Here is a 6,000-nt window from a genome sequence, read left to right on the forward strand (position 1 = left end):
AGGATGAGCCTGCAGGCAGGGTACCACATGAGGGAGGAGGATGTCTTCCCTGTAATACACAGCGTTGAGACTGCCTGCAATGACAACAAGCTTAGTCTGATGATGCTGTGACACACTGCGCCAGACCATGACGGACCCTCCACCTCCAAATCGATCTCGCTCCAGAGTACAGGCCTCGGTGTAATGCTCATTCCTTCAACGATAAACGTAAATCCGACCATCACCCCTGGTGAGACAACACCGCGACTCGTCAGTGAAGAGCACTTTTTGGCAGTCCTGTCTGGTCCAATTTTGGCAGTCCTGTCTGGTACAATTTTCTGAAAGTTTGGGGTTTTATGTTTGAAAAATATCCCAGATATTCAAGTTGTGTCTCTTTAACATGAAACAAATCTCTTGTCTGCTTTCTGCTTTAGGAGGTCACTGGCAATTGGCAGTTGATTCCGATTAGGTTCAGCCCCCAGTACTGTGGGCCTGTTGTGATCCCCCCCCCCCCACACACACACACACACAGTCACATCACTGTTACAATGTTTACTGTTTCCAACATGAATGTATTGTAATGTGCAGAACAATGCCGGTCCGGTGGTTAAAGCTTGGAGAACTTTCCAGTTCATCAGCCCCATCATCACCTACATGCGTGGGGGATCCCAGGTATGTGTCTTTGTAACAACCTAATCATAATCTATATTGTCAGTCATTTGATCTTGATGGAAATGTGTCACAGCAATTGCCGAAGTGGTTTTGTTGATGTTGTCTTGTTGTTTATCTCAACAGCAGGTGGTGGTGAGGATGCACCACGTGAGTAGGGTGAGAGGCCTGGAGACTCAACTGGTGTGGGCCATCTCCAAGGAGACAGCCAGGCTTAGTCCAGAGGGAATCCCCTACTGTGCCACCAAAGTGCAGTCCATCACTTGGATCCAGGTAAGACATAAATACTACTGTAATAGTATTAGATTAGGCTTTTCTTCACTTATTCCATTTGGCCTTAATATGTATTCTCTCTTTGTCAGCGTGTGGCTGGCAGGGTGACCCACTATGCGTCTCACCTCCGCCACGAGATGTCTGTGGACGTGACGCTTGGCTGCTACCAGGTAAATAAACGATTTCCTATGTATATAGACTAGACATTACTGGGCATTTTGGCATTCGATTTGGTGTGTTTTCTAATAACGTGTGTGTGTGTGTGTGTGTGGTAAACAGGTGTGTGTGTTTTGAGCAGCAGACTGATGTCTCAGTGGTGTACGCCACTCTCCACATGGGGCTGGACGGGCTTCTCTCCTCTTCAGCGTGGTCGGAGGCTGCCTCCTTCTCTACTCCCACCACTCAGCAGTTCACTGACCCAGAGCCTGAGGGCCACAACTGCTATGAGGTCAGACGTTACACACACATACTATTGACTAGGAGCATTAAGATCCTTCCATTGACCGATTATTTGTTATGTCATTGCACTGGTCACTGATTTTGAATGCTTGTTTTGTTGTCGTAGGGCTGGGAGGAGGACCTGCTGCCTGAGGAGAGGGAGGTTCCTCTGCTAAAGTGAGTTCCTCTAAATGTCTGTGTAGTCTGAGCTTGTCAAATGCTGAAGGATAGTGGTCATAATGCTGTTATCCCCAATTGACTCTAATGGTTGACATGCTTCATTCCCTCCCTTTCACAGCCTCTTCCTTACCACCAAGAGAGTGGAGGACATCGTCCTGAGGCTCGTCTCCCTGCGCCAGGCCTTCACTGTGAGTGGACCCACTGTTATTTTTGTCTCTGTGACTTCTTGTTCTACAAGAGGAAGATGTCTCACCCTAACTCTTCCCTCTTCCCTAGACCCTGCTTGGTTCCACCCTGAGCAGGAACCATCTGTTTGTGGCGGGAAAGGTCCTCCTGGGCCTTGTTCAGGCCAACCACATGGTAACTCACTAACTCATTCTCTTTCAAGGGAAAGAGAGCGTCCCTGAGGGGAAATGTGTTCTGTTCACTAAGATGCTATTTTCTTTGTCATAGGACGAGGCCAAATTCATCCGTACCTATAACGACTTTGTGGACTACCTGAGTGACCCCTCCAAGCGGAATGACATTGAGACTGTGTATAAAACAAGTTTAACTACAAGATGAAAAACCAGTGTTGTCCCCTGACCTTGTATGTATACTGGGCAAGGGCAGGTCATATTTGGGCTTCTTCTTATGGGGTTTGGGTTTCAGGGCGACAGGGGGACTGGTTGGCCCTGAAGAAACTGGTTAGATGAGTACTTGAAGGCTTATATCTATATTTTGGAATATTGGATTTTAATTTCGGGAGGCTTTCATCATGGAAAAGGGACCAGACCACTTTTTTTGTTAGTTAACCTAAACGAATCACGACCCTCTATAGAATAACAACAGTGACAACAGTTGACTGCTATTTAAGTAATAATTTGACTGTCAAATCCATGTATTGGTGTGTGGCCATTGACTTTTATGGAGAGGCCGCCCCACATTTTCTGTGCCATTTCCTGGGCATTTCATTAACTCCACGTTCTAAGTTCTGCGCATCCCAGCGCTTGGAAAAATCAATGGTACAAGACCTAAGATATTGATCTTTTAGGAGGTGCGTAATGGGCTGCAGGGAAGTCAGGTGTAGGAGAGCAGAACTGGGTTAAAACCGGAGCAGTTTAATGAGGAGAAAACCAACAGCACCCAGAACAACAAAATATGGGTTGAAATAACCCATCGCAAACCAGTCTGAAGTGCACATACACTTTACAACAAACAATTCCACACACAGACATGGGGGGAACAGAGGGTTATATACACGTCAAGCAATGAGGAAATGTAAACCAGGTGTGTGGGAAAACAAGACAAAACAAATGGAAAATGAAAGGTGGATCGGCGATTGCTAGAAGACCGGTGAAGTCTACCGCCGAACGATGCCTGAACAAGGAGAGGAACTGACTTCCGGGGAAGTCGTGACAGTACCCCCCCCCCCCTTGACGTGGGGCTCCAGCAGCGCACCGACACCGACCTCGGGGACCACCCAGAGGGCGAGGTGCAGGGCGATCCGAACGGAGACGGTGGAAATCCCGCAGAATTGAATTGTCCAACACGTCCTCCACCAGTACCCAGCATGCCTCCTATGGACCGTGCCCCTCCCACTCCACAAGTTACTGAAGGCCCCTCGCCCGATGCCTCGAATCCTCGATGTCCAGAGGGGGCAGAGGAACCTCCCGCACCTCAGACTCCTGGAGCGGACCAGCCACCACCAGCCTGAAGTGACACACATGATTGAGGGGTTAATACGGTAATCGGGTGGGAGCTGTAACCTGTAACACACCTCGTTCAGTCTCCTCAGGACATTAAACGACCCCACAAACCGCGGACCCAACTTTCGGCAGGGCAGGCGGAGGGGCAGGTTTCGGGTCGAGAGCCAGACCCGGTCTAGTAATGAGGGAATGTAAACCAGGTGTGTGGGAAAACAAGACAAAACAAATGGAAAATTAAAGGTGGATCGGCGATGGCTAGAAGATCGGTGATGTCGACCGCCGAAAGCAGTGGAAGTCGTGACAGATCTGTTTAAAACAATCAATCTTGTCATTGTGATGTCTATAAACGTTTAGACTAACATCACCAATCTGAGGTTAACATTTTGTGTAATTCCACTTAGATTTATAGGGTGAAAATGCAAGCTTGTGTAAGGTAGTAACACACACTGTCCGCATTAGGGAAATTTGCGCAATATACAATTTACTATGGCAAAGAAATTCAACATGTCAATTTAAGATGATTGTATTTGTTGCCTACTCACAAAGTATTACCAAAAGTACAGTGTAGGATCGGAGGTACTGGGGGATGGAATGGACGGACCCTGATCCGGACGTCCGGTGGTGGCCAACAGGTTATCCAGCTGGTCGAGGGTAAGGGTGGTGTCCCTGCAGGCCAGCTCCCGACGAATGTCCCCACATAGACTACACCGGTAATGGTTGATCAGGGCCCTCTCATTCCATCCCACGCTGGCAGCCAGGGTCCTGAAGTCCAGGTGACGGAGGGGTGGACAGTGGTGTGGGTTGTGGTGTTGGTTGGGGTGAAGTTGATGGAGGTGTGGGAAAACCCCCTCTCTCCCATCGTTTCATGGTGAGCAGCACGCAATCCATGGCTGTGCCAAGATGTTGGAGCATAGTCGCGTGCTGCTGGACGCGTTCCTCTACTGGTACAGGAGGACTGGGTGCACCTGCTGATTCCATATTTTTGGTGCGTGATTCTGTCAAGTGTCCGTGTGCAGAGGTGAGCACGGAGTCAGGCGCAGGACACAGAACTGAGTAAAATAACGTAGTTTACTCGAAAAATAAACAATCATAAATTCCACGCAGGGAAAAACACACAATGACACAGAAGACTAACACTCAACAAGGAACAATCACGCACAAAACATCATGGGAACCAGAGGGTTAAATAGGGAAATAATTATAACGTAATGGGAACCAGGTGTGTACAATCAAGACAAAACAAATGGAAAAAGAAGCATAGATCGGTGGTAGCTAGAAAGCCGGTGACAATGACCGCCGAACGCCGCCGGAACAAGGAGAGGCACCAACTTCGGCGGAAGTCGTGACACAACTAAACACCCTGGATTCTTTACACAAACAGTGAAAGGCAACAATCGCAAATTTGGACTCATCAAACCAAAGTACAGATTTCCACCAGTCTAAGGTCCATTGCTCTTGTTTCTTGGCCCAAGAAGTCTCTTCTTATTTTTGGTGTCCGTCCTTTAGTTGTGGTTTCAATGGAGCAATTCGACTATGAAGGCCTGATTCACACATTCTCCTCTGAACAGTGCATGTTGAGTTGTGTGTTTCTTGAACTCTGTGAAGCATTTATTTGGGCTCCAATCTGAGGTGCAGTTAACTCTACTAAACGTATCCTCTGGAGCAGAGGTTACTCTGGGGTCTTCCTCGTGAGAGCCAGATTCATCATAACGCTTCATGGTTTTTGCGACTGCACTAGAAGAATCTTTCAAAGTTCTTGAAATGTTCCTTATCACACCTTCATGTCTTAAGTAACGATGGACGGTTGTTTCTCTTTGCTTATTTGAGACTTGGTCTTTTACCAAATAGGGATATCTTCTGTAAACCATCCCTTCCTTGTCTCAACACAACCTATTGGCTCAAACGCTTTAAGAAGGAAAGAAATTCCACAAATTAACTTTTAAGAAGGTACACCTGTTAATTGAAATGCATTCCAGGTGACTAGCTCATGAACAGGTTTGAGAGAATGCCAAGAGTGTGCAACGTGGTCAAGGAGAAGGATGGCTACTTTTTTGCTTACTACATGATTCCAATTGTGCTATTTCATAGTTTTGATGTCTTCGCTATTATTCTAAAATGTAAAAAATTGTAAAAAGAAAGAAAAACCCTTAAATGAGTAGGTGTGTCCAGACTTTTCTGATTTAAACAAAGCAATCTGATCATACTCCAGTAAAATACACGCTACAGGGAATGCAAAAAAAATGGCTTCCGCAAAGCACATATACATTGTCCAATCAACATCCACACATTGATTTCATTCTTCGGGTCTTTATTCAAACACAAACACATTTGGAATAAAATGCTCTTTCAGTGTTTTGTTGCAGGTTGTGCAATGTTCAAAAGTGTGTGAAAAATTAGCATCAATGTGTGTGTTTGTGTGTGGGGTCAAGTTTGGACGGTCGTACATATGCAAATAGCCTTGTTTGTATATTTCAGGACTATGGACAGCAGCGACATAGCGATATCTGTCATCCAGCACTACATGACAGTAGACAGCGGCCATCTCATGTGAAGTTGGCACTGGGGAAATCCCATGTAATGAGAAACGAGGCCAAGGAGGAAAAAAGACTGAAGGAGAAGACTCCCACAGGAACTCTATGCTAAACTGTTCTGCCACATTCATTTCAAATGTTACATCTTTAGATTTGTAAATAATAGGGAATACATCTGCAAATAATTGAAACGGACTACTCAAACTACACTGTACAGCTTTAGCGTGTCTGTGCATTATTTA

Source organism: Oncorhynchus kisutch, unplaced genomic scaffold (genome assembly GCF_002021735.2).
Source record: "Oncorhynchus kisutch isolate 150728-3 unplaced genomic scaffold, Okis_V2 scaffold4078, whole genome shotgun sequence".
Lineage (NCBI taxonomy): Eukaryota > Metazoa > Chordata > Actinopteri > Salmoniformes > Salmonidae > Oncorhynchus > Oncorhynchus kisutch.